The 12,492-nt window shown below is 56.6% G+C and overlaps 11 non-coding genes and 2 pseudogenes across 11 annotated transcripts; all 13 read left to right on the top strand.

The window, feature by feature from the left end:
- The first annotated feature begins 341 nt into the window (after positions 1-341).
- On the top strand, positions 342-532 carry LOC137353965 (U2 spliceosomal RNA). The gene has a single exon (XR_010970115.1). It is a non-coding gene; the product is annotated as a U2 spliceosomal RNA (small nuclear RNA).
- A 386-nt stretch (positions 533-918) lies between these two features.
- On the top strand, positions 919-1,027 carry LOC137354538 (U2 spliceosomal RNA; annotated as a pseudogene).
- A 5,200-nt stretch (positions 1,028-6,227) lies between these two features.
- LOC137354412 (U2 spliceosomal RNA) lies at positions 6,228-6,406 on the top strand (annotated as a pseudogene).
- Positions 6,407-6,792: 386 nt separating this feature from the next.
- LOC137355238 (U2 spliceosomal RNA) lies at positions 6,793-6,983 on the top strand. Its single transcript, XR_010970873.1, has one exon. It is a non-coding gene; the product is annotated as a U2 spliceosomal RNA (small nuclear RNA).
- A 386-nt stretch (positions 6,984-7,369) lies between these two features.
- LOC137353964 (U2 spliceosomal RNA) lies at positions 7,370-7,560 on the top strand. The gene has a single exon (XR_010970114.1). It is a non-coding gene; the product is annotated as a U2 spliceosomal RNA (small nuclear RNA).
- Positions 7,561-7,946: 386 nt separating this feature from the next.
- Positions 7,947-8,137, top strand: LOC137353722 (U2 spliceosomal RNA). Its single transcript, XR_010969875.1, has one exon. It is a non-coding gene; the product is annotated as a U2 spliceosomal RNA (small nuclear RNA).
- Positions 8,138-8,523: 386 nt separating this feature from the next.
- On the top strand, positions 8,524-8,714 carry LOC137355237 (U2 spliceosomal RNA). The gene has a single exon (XR_010970872.1). It is a non-coding gene; the product is annotated as a U2 spliceosomal RNA (small nuclear RNA).
- Positions 8,715-9,100: 386 nt separating this feature from the next.
- Positions 9,101-9,291, top strand: LOC137353963 (U2 spliceosomal RNA). Its single transcript, XR_010970113.1, has one exon. It is a non-coding gene; the product is annotated as a U2 spliceosomal RNA (small nuclear RNA).
- Positions 9,292-9,677: 386 nt separating this feature from the next.
- On the top strand, positions 9,678-9,868 carry LOC137355259 (U2 spliceosomal RNA). The gene has a single exon (XR_010970892.1). It is a non-coding gene; the product is annotated as a U2 spliceosomal RNA (small nuclear RNA).
- A 386-nt stretch (positions 9,869-10,254) lies between these two features.
- LOC137355236 (U2 spliceosomal RNA) lies at positions 10,255-10,445 on the top strand. Its single transcript, XR_010970871.1, has one exon. It is a non-coding gene; the product is annotated as a U2 spliceosomal RNA (small nuclear RNA).
- A 386-nt stretch (positions 10,446-10,831) lies between these two features.
- LOC137355234 (U2 spliceosomal RNA) lies at positions 10,832-11,022 on the top strand. The gene has a single exon (XR_010970869.1). It is a non-coding gene; the product is annotated as a U2 spliceosomal RNA (small nuclear RNA).
- A 386-nt stretch (positions 11,023-11,408) lies between these two features.
- Positions 11,409-11,599, top strand: LOC137353962 (U2 spliceosomal RNA). Its single transcript, XR_010970112.1, has one exon. It is a non-coding gene; the product is annotated as a U2 spliceosomal RNA (small nuclear RNA).
- Positions 11,600-11,985: 386 nt separating this feature from the next.
- LOC137355247 (U2 spliceosomal RNA) lies at positions 11,986-12,176 on the top strand. The gene has a single exon (XR_010970881.1). It is a non-coding gene; the product is annotated as a U2 spliceosomal RNA (small nuclear RNA).
- The last annotated feature ends 316 nt before the right edge of the window (positions 12,177-12,492 follow it).

The raw sequence follows: 12,492 nt of genomic DNA, 5'->3' as shown, positions 1-12,492 counted from the left end.
TAGTGACGGCGCTGCTGCTCGGCTGACTTTGCTGCAGTTTTCCGTGGGCGCTACGCTGCCCCCTGTTGGATTGCCCCGCAGTTGCAGGCCGCCCTTTGCTGCCCAGCGCGCGCGTGTCTTTTTTCCTGCGCAATGCCTCGCGAAGAAGCGCGAGGAATGGCTGCGCGTGGCATGCACGCGTGCTTTCCTTTCTGCTTGCAAGGCCCGGCAACAAAAGGAGCTCTGGCTCAAAGACCGCCCGCCGTCGCCTCTTTCGCCCTAGGCTCGCCCACCCGGCGGCTACTTTGAGGTAGAGGCCGCACGCCGGGCCTGACGCGCGCAGCAAACGCAGTTTTACGGCCATCGCTTCTCGGCCTTTTGGCTAAGATCAAGTGTAGTATCTGTTCTTATCAGTTTAATATCTGATCCGTCCCCTATCTGGGGACCAAATATTAAATTGATTTTTGGGACAGGGAGATGGAACAGGGGCTTGCCCCGTCCACTCCATGCATCCACCTGGTATTGCAGTGTTTCCAGGAGCGGTGCAGCTTCCCCCCTCCATGGGGGCGAGACCCCTGCTGAAAAATAGAATTCGCAATAGTGACGGCGCTGCTGCTCGGCTGACTTTGCTGCAGTTTTCCGTGGGCGCTATGCTGCCCCCTGTTGGATTGCCCCGCAGTTGCAGGCCGCCCTTTGCTGCCCAGCGTGCGCGTGTCTTTTTCTCTGCGCAATGCCTCGCGAAGAAGTGCGAGGAATGGCTGCGCGTGGCATGCACGCGTGCTTTCCTTTCTGCTTGCAAGGCCCGGCAACAAAAGGAGCTCTGGCTCAAAGACCGCCCGCCGTCGCCTCTTTCGCCCTAGGCTCGCCCACCCGGCGGCTACTTTGAGGTAGAGGCCGCACGCCGGGCCTGACGCGCGCAGCAAACGCAGTTTTACGGCCATCGCTTCTCGGCCTTTTGGCTAAGATCAAGTGTAGTATCTGTTCTTATCAGTGCTTATTTGATTGAGAAGAGACCATGATCATTGCTTTTTGATCCTGGGGAAGCTTTGAGTAAAATGGCTATAACCAATTTTCGAGCTTCGGGCCAGGGAGTGCGCAACACCGTTCGGGTGGTCGTGAAGGACAAGGAAGGAGATGCACCGGTCGATCGCACCTTCTTCATCAAGAAAATTCTCTTCGATTGCTGCGGATTTCAAGCGACGGACGTCTTCTGCCTGCAGGATTTCCCCAGCAGTGGATACTTTGACGTGACGTTCCGGAACGTGGCGGGATGCATCAAGTTCCTGAAGGCGTTCAAGGAGAAAGGGGACCGGGCACCACTGTCGATCCTCACAGCGGAGCCGCTCTTCACGCTTCCGTCACAACGGGACCGGGTGGTGACGATTCACCTCTACAACCCCCATGTTCCGGTGGTGGATGTACTCACCTTTCTCGCCAGGTACGTCGAGGTGGCCGGCAGCAGCACTGATGTCAAGGACCCCTTTGGGATCTGGACCAGCAAGCGGCAGGTCAAGGTGACCTTGAAGGTAGATCCCAGTGGAGCCATCATCCACCCTCCCTCCAGCTTCGCTATCGGGGGAAGTCGAGGCTTCTTGGTCTACGCTGGGCAGCCCAGAGTTTGTCGCACCTGTGGCAAATCTGGTCACATGGCAGCCAACTGCAGCACGGTTGTTTGCAAGAACTGCAAGGAGGAAGGCCATCAGACCAAGGACTGTAAGCAGACTAAGTGTTGCAACTTGTGCGGTGCGGCAGGCCATCTCTACAAGACCTGTCCCAAACGTTGTCAAAGCTATGCTCAGGCGGCAAGGTCCAAGGAATGGCCGGGCGAAGGTTCGACGAAGGCGTCCGCTGTTCGAAAGGAGACCAACAACCTTCTCCGCAGTGAGGAACTTCAACCTGAGAAGGAAGGGGAGGCGGCTGAAACCAACGACCCAGCACCTACCCAGCGCCCGGAAACCCCTCCTCCACAGACAGAATCAATGGAGGAGGAGGCAGCAGATGGACAAACAGGTCAGTGGCAAGTGGTCCAGAGGAGAACCACAAAGAAAAAACATCCCAAAGCCACCACCCAAACCAGTGGCAAGAGGAGGCTCTCTTCTGAATCAGACTGCAACAACTCCTCTTCACTGGACGGGGAAATGCTGGAACGACAGCCCCTTCAAAAGAGGCGGCAGAACTCCGAGATGGATGATAAAGCATCCCAGCCCCCGGGCACTGGAAGCTGTGATGGGCCCAGCGTGCCCCAACCCCAATGCCCCACACGTAACGACGTGGCCAACGCATCTCAGCTCCAGGACACCGGGAGCAAAGACACGTCTGGCGCACCTGAGCTCCGGGAGACCGGGAGCTGTGATGTTTTCGAGGAGGAACAGATGGAAGCAGCTGAGGACAACCCAATCCTCTCTGCCTACAAGACCCCCCCGATGTCACCCGAGCGGCACAAACCCTGCAGGAAAAATCAGGAGGGGTTTCTGAGCCCAACCAACGTGAAACTGCTTGCGCATACGATGGGTATGCAGGAACATCCCGAAGGGGAAGGACTGGGACTAGCGAGGACAAATGGTATGGGAAGCAACAACTAATTTTTAGAAAAAAATGGGTGTAAGAATTGCTTCCATTAATGTGCGTAGCATTAAATCGACTACGCGATGTGTTTCAACCTTGGATTACCTTGCCAAGGTCAAAGCTGACCTACTGTTTCTGCAGGAGTGTGGAATACCACACCTCAGCACCTACAGGCAGTGGTCGCGATGGTGGTCCCACGGGCCATCGATCTGGTCGGGGGGTAATGACTGCCGTTCCTCCGGCCTGGGTATTCTGCTGCGGGGAGGTAACTTCACCATCTCCGAAGTTAAGGAGGTGGTGGGCGGCCGCCTCCTCGTAGCAGACGTGATGTACAACAACGCTCCGCTCCGGTTGATCAACGTGTACGCCCCGGTACAACGCAGCGAGCGGCTGACCGTCTTCCAGCAGCTCCCACTGCTGCTGGCGACGTCCAGGCCGGTCATCCTAGGCGGTGACTTCAACTGCATCATCGATGCGGCTGGACGATCCGGCAGTGACGACAGCAAACTGGACGCTACGTCCAGATTCCTAGTAGAAACAGTTAAGGATGCCAAACTGCACGACGTCTTCAGCAAACCTGCAGACGGAGCGCAGCGCAGATACACATGGTCAAGATCGGACGGGTCTGCCCGTTCCAGGATTGACTTCCTGTTTGTTTCCCGTGCTGTCACGGTCGGATCCACCGACGTCAAGCCGGTGTTCTTCTCCGACCACTGCCTCTTACTGGCCGACTGTCACTTACAGGACGACCAGCGGGTTGGCAGAGGGACGTGGAAGCTCAATGCGACACTGCTGACCCCAGAGAACGTTGAGGAACTCAAAAGGGATTACAAAGGTTGGAGGACCGTGAAACCCCTCTTTGAGTCTCCAGTTCACTGGTGGGAAGCGATTAAGGAGAACATCAAGAGGTTCTTCATCCACAAAGGTGTTCAGAAGGCGAGAGAGAGACAGAGGGAACTGTCCCGACTCCAGAAAATTATGCAAAATCTACTCCGGTTGCAGTCAATGGGGGTCGAGGTCAAGGAGGACCTCCAAGAGGTGAAGAGCCAGCAGGCCTCGCTCTTTGCCAAGGAGGCCTCCAAGATCATCTTCCGGTCCAGAGTCCGCTCCATCGAGCAGGATGAGACGTGCTCGCGTTACTTCTTCCAAAAGGTACACAGAGAGAGCTCTGTTATCAGCAGCCTGAAGGAAGAAGATGGCTCGGTAACGTCTTCGCAGTCCGACATACTAAGGATCAGCAAATCCTTTTATGCTGGGCTGTATGACGCGAAGCCCACAGACAGCAGAGCCTCCCAGTCCTTCCTGTCATCTATCACAGAGGTCTTAGATGACAGCAGGAGGGAGGGACTGGACAAGCCGCTAACTCTGGACGAGCTGACAAAGGCCGTCGAGTCTTTCGAGGCGAGTAAAACTCCCGGGAGCGATGGCTTACCGGTCGAGTTGTACTCGGCCCTGTGGGACTGGGTCGGCCCGGACCTGCTGGAAGTATACGAGAGTATGCTCCTGGCCGGTAGCATGTCAGAATCCATGAGAAAAGGCATCATCACCCTCATTTACAAGCAGAAGGGGGAGAGGGTAGAAATCAGAAATTGGCGGCCCATCTCACTGCTTAATGTTGATTACAAGATTCTGTCCAAAGTCATAGCCAGTCGAGTCAAGTCTGCTCTGGAGCTGGTGATTCACCCCGATCAGACCTGTACTGTACCCGGCAGGAAGATCTCTGATAGCCTCGCGCTACTCAGGGATACGATCGCCTACGTACGGGACAGGAGGGTGGACACCTGCCTCATCAGCCTGGACCAGGAGAAGGCTTTTGACAGGATATCGCACACCTACATGATGGACGTGCTTTCCAAAATGGGGTTTGGGGAGGGAATCTGCAATTGGATCCAACTGCTCTACACAAACATCAGTAGCGCAGTGTCAATCAACGGGTGGGAATCTGAAAGTTTCCCGATCAAATCTGGAGTCAGACAGGGCTGTCCTCTTTCCCCGGTCTTGTTTGTTTGCTGTATTGAACCCTTTGCTGAGTCTATTAGGAAGGATGCGAGCATAAGAGGGGTGACAATCCCAGGCAGTGGAGGCACTCAGGTCAAAACCTCCCTGTACATGGATGACGTCGCCGTCTTCTGCTCGGATCCGCTGTCCGTGCGCAGACTGATGAGCATCTGCGACCAGTTCGAACTGTCCTCGGGAGCCAAAGTTAACCACGGCAAGAGCGAGGCCATGTTCTTTGGGAACTGGGCTGACCGATCCTTTGTCCCCTTCACCGTCAGGTCAGATTACCTGAAGGTGCTGGGGATATGGTTCGGAAGTGCCGGGGCGTGCACCAAAACATGGGAGGAGCGAGTAGCCAAGGTACGACAAAAGTTGGGCATGTGGGGGCAGCGATCTCTCTCCATTGTGGGTAAGAACCTGGTCATCAGGTGCGAGGCGCTCACGTTGTTGCTCTACGTGGCGCAGGTCTGGCCCATACCCCACTCCTGCGCCGTGGCAGTCACCCGAGCCATTTTCCGCTTCGTCTGGGGATCTAAAATGGACCGGGTCCGGAGGGACACGATGTTCAAATCTCTGGACATGGGCGGGAAAAATGTACCCAACGTGGCCCTCATCCTGATGACCACCTTCGTGTGCGGCTGCATCAAGCTATGTGTAGATCCCCAGTACGCAAACTCCAAGTGTCACTACGTGCTGAGGTTCTATCTGTCCCCGGTGTTGCGAAGGATGGGCCTGGTCACATTGCCGCGGAACGCACCGTGCAGTTGGGCGGCGCCGTACCACCTATCCTTCGTGGAGCAGTTTCTGCGGAAAAACACCTTTGACCACCGGTCCATCAGGCAGTGGTCTGCACGGAATGTCCTCAAGGCCCTACGGGAAAAGGAAACGGTGGATCCTGTCGGATGGTTCCCCGAGCAGACCGTCAAAGTCATTTGGCGGAATGCCTCATCACCAGAACTTTCAAACAAGCACCAAGACGTAGCTTGGCTGGTGGTGAGAAGGGCCCTCCCCGTCAGGTCCTTCATGCACACCCGAAGTCTCGCCCCCTCCGCACAGTGCCCCCGCGTTGGCTGTGGTGGGGAAGAGACGGTCGCCCACCTCCTCCTGGAATGTACCTTTGCAAAGCAGGTGTGGAAAGAGATGCAGTGGTTTTTGTCAAGGTTCATCCCAAGCAGCTCTGTAACACAGGAGTCTGTGCTCTACGGGCTGTTCCCAGGGACGCACACCGAGACAAACATCAACTGCTGCTGGAGGACTATCAATTCGGTGAAAGACGCCCTTTGGTCTGCCCGAAACTTGCTGGTCTTCCAGCGCAAAGAGTTGTCCACCACCGAATGTTGCAGACTGGCACATTCCAAGGTCCAGGACTACGTGCTGAGGGACGCACTAAAGCTTGGGGCAGCCGCAGCAAAGGCTCAATGGGGAAAGACCACAGTGTAAGGTTCCCCCACCAAGCTGGACTGAGGGGCTGGAACCATGGGAAGCCCCTCGAACTGTATCGTTAATATTCTCAATTGCTGTAAATGTAAAACTGTAATTGACATGACAATTGTGAAACGGAAGGGTTGGGAAGAAACTCATGACATTATTGAAAGAAACTGATCTCTTTTGCAATGTTTGTATTTTTTCGTGCTGTTTGGAAACTGTTTGGCAATGTAATTTTTACAGATTTTTATGAATAAAGTATATTTTGGAAATAAAAAAAAAAAAATCTGTTCTTATCAGTTTAATATCTGATACGTTCCCTATCTGGGGACCAAATATTAAATTGATTTTTGGGACAGGGAGATGGAATAGGGGCTTGCCCCGTCCACTCCATGCATCCACCTGGTATTGTAGTGTTTCCAGGAGCGGTGCAGCTTCCCCCTTCCATGGGGGCCAGACCTCTGCTGAAAAATAGAATTAGCAATAGTGACGGCGCTGCTGCTCGGCTGACTTTGCTGCAGTTTTCCGTGGGCGCTACGCTGCCCCCTGTTGGATTGCCCCGCAGTTGCAGGCCGCCCTTTGCTGCCCAGCGCGTGCGTGTCTTTTTTCCTGCGCAATGCCTCGCGCAGAAGCGCGAGGAATGGCTGCGCGTGGCATGCACGCGTGCTTTCCTTTCTGCTTGCAAGGCCCGGCAACAAAAGGAGCTCTGGCTCAAAGACCGCCCGCCGTCGCCTCTTTCGCCCTAGGCTCGCCCACCCGGCGGCTGCTTTGAGGTAGAGGCCGCACGCCGGGCCTGACGCGCGCAGCAAACGCAGTTTTACGGCCATCGCTTCTCGGCCTTTTGGCTAAGATCAAGTGTAGTATCTGTTCTTATCAGTTTAATATCTGATACGTTCCCTATCTGGGGACCAAATATTAAATTGATTTTTGGGACAGGGAGATGGAATAGGGGCTTGCCCCGTCCACTCCATGCATCCACCTGGTATTGCAGTGTTTCCAGGAGCGGTGCAGCTTCCCCCTTCCATGGGGGCGAGACCTCTGCTGAAAAATAGAATTCGCAATAGTGACGGCGCTGCTGCTCGGCTGACTTTGCTGCAGTTTTCCGTGGGCGCTACGCTGCCCCCTGTTGGATTGCCCCGCAGTTGCAGGCCGCCCTTTGCTGCCCAGCGCGCGCGTGTCTTTTTTCCTGCGCAATGCCTCGCGAAGAAGCGCGAGGAATGGCTGCGCGTGGCATGCACGCGTGCTTTCCTTTCTGCTTGCAAGGCCCGGCAACAAAAGGAGCTCTGGCTCAAAGACCGCCCGCCGTCGCCTCTTTCGCCCTAGGCTCGCCCACCCGGCGGCTACTTTGAGGTAGAGGCCGCACGCCGGGCCTGACGCGCGCAGCAAACGCAGTTTTACGGCCATCGCTTCTCGGCCTTTTGGCTAAGATCAAGTGTAGTATCTGTTCTTATCAGTTTAATATCTGATCCGTCCCCTATCTGGGGACCAAATATTAAATTGATTTTTGGGACAGGGAGATGGAACAGGGGCTTGCCCCGTCCACTCCATGCATCCACCTGGTATTGCAGTGTTTCCAGGAGCGGTGCAGCTTCCCCCCTCCATGGGGGCGAGACCCCTGCTGAAAAATAGAATTCGCAATAGTGACGGCGCTGCTGCTCGGCTGACTTTGCTGCAGTTTTCCGTGGGCGCTATGCTGCCCCCTGTTGGATTGCCCCGCAGTTGCAGGCCGCCCTTTGCTGCCCAGCGCGCGCGTGTCTTTTTTCCTGCGCAATGCCTCGCGCAGAAGCGCGAGGAATGGCTGCGCGTGGCATGCACGCGTGCTTTCCTTTCTGCTTGCAAGGCCCGGCAACAAAAGGAGCTCTGGCTCAAAGACCGCCCGCCGTCGCCTCTTTCGCCCTAGGCTCGCCCACCCGGCGGCTACTTTGAGGTAGAGGCCGCACGCCGGGCCTGACGCGCGCAGCAAACGCAGTTTTACGGCCATCGCTTCTCGGCCTTTTGGCTAAGATCAAGTGTAGTATCTGTTCTTATCAGTTTAATATCTGATACGTCCCCTATCTGGGGACCAAATATTAAATTGATTTTTGGGACAAGGAGATGGAACAGGGGCTTGCCCCGTCCACTCCATGCATCCACCTGGTATTGCAGTGTTTCCAGGAGCGGTGCAGCTTCTCCCCTCCATGGGGGCGAGACCCCTGCTGAAAAATAGAATTCGCAATAGTGACGGCGCCGCTGCTCGGCTGACTTTGCTGCAGTTTTCCGTGGGCGCTACGCTGCTCCCTGTTGGATTGCCCCGCAGTTGCAGGCCGCCCTTTGCTGCCCAGCGCGCGCGTGTCTTTTTTCCTGCGCAATGCCTCGCGCAGAAGCGCGAGGAATGGCTGCGAGTGGCATGCACGCGTGCTTTCCTTTCTGCTTGCAAGGCCCGGCAACAAAAGGAGCTCTGGCTCAAAGACCGCCCGCCGTCGCCTCTTTCGCCCTAGGCTCGCCCACCCGGCGGCTGCTTTGAGGTAGAGGCCGCACGCCGGGCCTGACGCGCGCAGCAAACGCAGTTTTACGGCCATCGCTTCTCGGCCTTTTGGCTAAGATCAAGTGTAGTATCTGTTCTTATCAGTTTAATATCTGATACGTTCCCTATCTGGGGACCAAATATTAAATTGATTTTTGGGACAGGGAGATGGAATAGGGGCTTGCCCCGTCCACTCCATGCATCCACCTGGTATTGCAGTGTTTCCAGGAGCGGTGCAGCTTCCCCCTTCCATGGGGGCGAGACCTCTGCTGAAAAATAGAATTCGCAATAGTGACGGCGCTGCTGCTCGGCTGACTTTGCTGCAGTTTTCCGTGGGCGCTACGCTGCCCCCTGTTGGATTGCCCCGCAGTTGCAGGCCGCCCTTTGCTGCCCAGCGCGCGCGTGTCTTTTTTCCTGCGCAATGCCTCGCGAAGAAGCGCGAGGAATGGCTGCGCGTGGCATGCACGCGTGCTTTCCTTTCTGCTTGCAAGGCCCGGCAACAAAAGGAGCTCTGGCTCAAAGACCGCCCGCCGTCGCCTCTTTCGCCCTAGGCTCGCCCACCCGGCGGCTACTTTGAGGTAGAGGCCGCACGCCGGGCCTGACGCGCGCAGCAAACGCAGTTTTACGGCCATCGCTTCTCGGCCTTTTGGCTAAGATCAAGTGTAGTATCTGTTCTTATCAGTTTAATATCTGATCCGTCCCCTATCTGGGGACCAAATATTAAATTGATTTTTGGGACAGGGAGATGGAACAGGGGCTTGCCCCGTCCACTCCATGCATCCACCTGGTATTGCAGTGTTTCCAGGAGCGGTGCAGCTTCCCCCCTCCATGGGGGCGAGACCCCTGCTGAAAAATAGAATTCGCAATAGTGACGGCGCTGCTGCTCGGCTGACTTTGCTGCAGTTTTCCGTGGGCGCTATGCTGCCCCCTGTTGGATTGCCCCGCAGTTGCAGGCCGCCCTTTGCTGCCCAGCGCGCGCGTGTCTTTTTTCCTGCGCAATGCCTCGCGCAGAAGCGCGAGGAATGGCTGCGCGTGGCATGCACGCGTGCTTTCCTTTCTGCTTGCAAGGCCCGGCAACAAAAGGAGCTCTGGCTCAAAGACCGCCCGCCGTCGCCTCTTTCGCCCTAGGCTCGCCCACCCGGCGGCTACTTTGAGGTAGAGGCCGCACGCCGGGCCTGACGCGCGCAGCAAACGCAGTTTTACGGCCATCGCTTCTCGGCCTTTTGGCTAAGATCAAGTGTAGTATCTGTTCTTATCAGTTTAATATCTGATACGTCCCCTATCTGGGGACCAAATATTAAATTGATTTTTGGGACAAGGAGATGGAACAGGGGCTTGCCCCGTCCACTCCATGCATCCACCTGGTATTGCAGTGTTTCCAGGAGCGGTGCAGCTTCTCCCCTCCATGGGGGCGAGACCCCTGCTGAAAAATAGAATTCGCAATAGTGACGGCGCCGCTGCTCGGCTGACTTTGCTGCAGTTTTCCGTGGGCGCTACGCTGCTCCCTGTTGGATTGCCCCGCAGTTGCAGGCCGCCCTTTGCTGCCCAGCGCGCGCGTGTCTTTTTTCCTGCGCAATGCCTCGCGCAGAAGCGCGAGGAATGGCTGCGAGTGGCATGCACGCGTGCTTTCCTTTCTGCTTGCAAGGCCCGGCAACAAAAGGAGCTCTGGCTCAAAGACCGCCCGCCGTCGCCTCTTTCGCCCTAGGCTCGCCCACCCGGCGGCTGCTTTGAGGTAGAGGCCGCACGCCGGGCCTGACGCGCGCAGCAAACGCAGTTTTACGGCCATCGCTTCTCGGCCTTTTGGCTAAGATCAAGTGTAGTATCTGTTCTTATCAGTTTAATATCTGATACGTTCCCTATCTGGGGACCAAATATTAAATTGATTTTTGGGACAGGGAGATGGAATAGGGGCTTGCCCCGTCCACTCCATGCATCCACCTGGTATTGCAGTGTTTCCAGGAGCGGTGCAGCTTCCCCCTTCCATGGGGGCGAGACCTCTGCTGAAAAATAGAATTCGCAATAGTGACGGCGCTGCTGCTCGGCTGACTTTGCTGCAGTTTTCCGTGGGCGCTACGCTGCCCCCTGTTGGATTGCCCCGCAGTTGCAGGCCGCCCTTTGCTGCCCAGCGCGCGCGTGTCTTTTTTCCTGCGCAATGCCTCGCGAAGAAGCGCGAGGAATGGCTGCGCGTGGCATGCACGCGTGCTTTCCTTTCTGCTTGCAAGGCCCGGCAACAAAAGGAGCTCTGGCTCAAAGACCGCCCGCCGTCGCCTCTTTCGCCCTAGGCTCGCCCACCCGGCGGCTACTTTGAGGTAGAGGCCGCACGCCGGGCCTGACGCGCGCAGCAAACGCAGTTTTACGGCCATCGCTTCTCGGCCTTTTGGCTAAGATCAAGTGTAGTATCTGTTCTTATCAGTTTAATATCTGATACGTTCCCTATCTGGGGACCAAATATTAAATTGATTTTTGGGACAGGGAGATGGAATAGGGGCTTGCCCCGTCCACTCCATGCATCCACCTGGTATTGCAGTGTTTCCAGGAGCGGTGCAGCTTCCCCCTTCCATGGGGGCGAGACCTCTGCTGAAAAATAGAATTCGCAATAGTGACGGCGCTGCTGCTCGGCTGACTTTGCTGCAGTTTTCCGTGGGCGCTACGCTGCCCCCTGTTGGATTGCCCCGCAGTTGCAGGCCGCCCTTTGCTGCCCAGCGCGCGCGTGTCTTTTTTCCTGCGCAATGCCTCGCGAAGAAGCGCGAGGAATGGCTGCGCGTGGCATGCACGCGTGCTTTCCTTTCTGCTTGCAAGGCCCGGCAACAAAAGGAGCTCTGGCTCAAAGACCGCCCGCCGTCGCCTCTTTCGCCCTAGGCTCGCCCACCCGGCGGCTACTTTGAGGTAGAGGCCGCACGCCGGGCCTGACGCGCGCAGCAAACGCAGTTTTACGGCCATCGCTTCTCGGCCTTTTGGCTAAGATCAAGTGTAGTATCTGTTCTTATCAGTTTAATATCTGATCCGTCCCCTATCTGGGGACCAAATATTAAATTGATTTTTGGGACAGGGAGATGGAACAGGGGCTTGCCCCGTCCACTCCATGCATCCACCTGGTATTGCAGTGTTTCCAGGAGCGGTGCAGCTTCCCCCCTCCATGGGGGCGAGACCCCTGCTGAAAAATAGAATTCGCAATAGTGACGGCGCTGCTGCTCGGCTGACTTTGCTGCAGTTTTCCGTGGGCGCTATGCTGCCCCCTGTTGGATTGCCCCGCAGTTGCAGGCCGCCCTTTGCTGCCCAGCGCGCGCGTGTCTTTTTTCCTGCGCAATGCCTCGCGCAGAAGCGCGAGGAATGGCTGCGCGTGGCATGCACGCGTGCTTTCCTTTCTGCTTGCAAGGCCCGGCAACAAAAGGAGCTCTGGCTCAAAGACCGCCCGCCGTCGCCTCTTTCGCCCTAGGCTCGCCCACCCGGCGGCTACTTTGAGGTAGAGGCCGCACGCCGGGCCTGACGCGCGCAGCAAACGCAGTTTTACGGCCATCGCTTCTCGGCCTTTTGGCTAAGATCAAGTGTAGTATCTGTTCTTATCAGTTTAATATCTGATACGTCCCCTATCTGGGGACCAAATATTAAATTGATTTTTGGGACAAGGAGATGGAACAGGGGCTTGCCCCGTCCACTCCATGCATCCACCTGGTATTGCAGTGTTTCCAGGAGCGGTGCAGCTTCTCCCCTCCATGGGGGCGAGACCCCTGCTGAAAAATAGAATTCGCAATAGTGACGGCGCCGCTGCTCGGCTGACTTTGCTGCAGTTTTCCGTGGGCGCTACGCTGCTCCCTGTTGGATTGCCCCGCAGTTGCAGGCCGCCCTTTGCTGCCCAGCGCGCGCGTGTCTTTTTTCCTGCGCAATGCCTCGCGCAGAAGCGCGAGGAATGGCTGCGAGTGGCATGCACGCGTGCTTTCCTTTCTGCTTGCAAGGCCCGGCAACAAAAGGAGCTCTGGCTCAAAGACCGCCCGCCGTCGCCTCTTTCGCCCTAGGCTCGCCCA

The sequence above is a fragment of the Heterodontus francisci genome, chromosome 41 (assembly GCF_036365525.1).
Source record: "Heterodontus francisci isolate sHetFra1 chromosome 41, sHetFra1.hap1, whole genome shotgun sequence".
NCBI classification, from domain to species: Eukaryota; Metazoa; Chordata; class Chondrichthyes; order Heterodontiformes; family Heterodontidae; genus Heterodontus; species Heterodontus francisci.
The sequence above is the reverse complement of the archived record's forward strand: the minus strand, read 5'-3'. Positions and strand labels throughout refer to the sequence as shown.